We start from the raw sequence: 993 nt of genomic DNA, 5'->3' as shown, positions 1-993 counted from the left end.
ACGTACGAACGTTGAATTCATCGTCGAATCGAAGACATCATCTTCACCACATATTTTCATTTCGATTTTTTTCGATTTTTTATCACGAAACGCCATCGATTTATCGATTTTTTATTTCGTTTGTTCCTCTTTGTAATTCGTATATAGTGTAATGAAATTCGTTTTGAATTTGTATAATCTAATTTATTTTTTGTCTGTATAAATATTTTTCTTTAACTTAGTTTGCAGATCTGTTTTTTTTTCGAATTTTAATTTATTTTGTTAATGTTTAATTGCTGTAAATTCGCCCTTTTTATTGATTAATTTCGTAAAAATTATTTAGTTATGGTTTTGGTTGTTCACCCATGATTGTTGCTGTTGATACGTCGTTGCAGTTGTTGATTGTCACTATTTTTTTAAAAAAAAACCCTTCCCATACTTTCTGATGCGGTCCTTTCAAAACCGCATCAGTATTTAACGAATTTGATGCGATTTTGCACCGGATCAGAATATTTCTCATAGCTGATGCGGACCAAAACCGCATCAATAAACCCAATTTTGACCACTTCAGATGGGCTTTTTTCAACTAGTGGTGGATTGTGGGCCGAATTTTTTGAGCCCAACTCACAAAAGCACGCCACTAAAACCGCCCAATCCGGTCCACGAAATCGGTCAAGGTCGGCCCATTAACCAAATCAACCAAGCCCAAGTAATTATTCAACCAAATTATATATATTTTTATAAAATTGTATATATATATTGATCAAATTGCATACTAGTATATTATAATTCAATCAAATTCAAAAATAATGAAATTATTTATATTAAGAATTAAATATATTTTTTTGAATTAATTTTAAAGGTTTTATGTAACAATAATAAATACTTTCAATAATTTTGAAAAAAATATAAAAAATTTCTTATGTCTGACCATTAGTCCGGTCCAGTCTGCTAGACCCACAAACCGCCATAACCGCTCTCTGAACCGTGAAAACCGGTAATAGACCGGTATGG

The sequence above is a fragment of the Beta vulgaris genome, chromosome 1, assembly GCF_026745355.1.
Source record: "Beta vulgaris subsp. vulgaris cultivar EL10 chromosome 1, EL10.2, whole genome shotgun sequence".
In the NCBI taxonomy this organism is placed as follows: domain Eukaryota; kingdom Viridiplantae; phylum Streptophyta; class Magnoliopsida; order Caryophyllales; family Amaranthaceae; genus Beta; species Beta vulgaris.
This window is presented reverse-complemented; position numbering follows the sequence as displayed.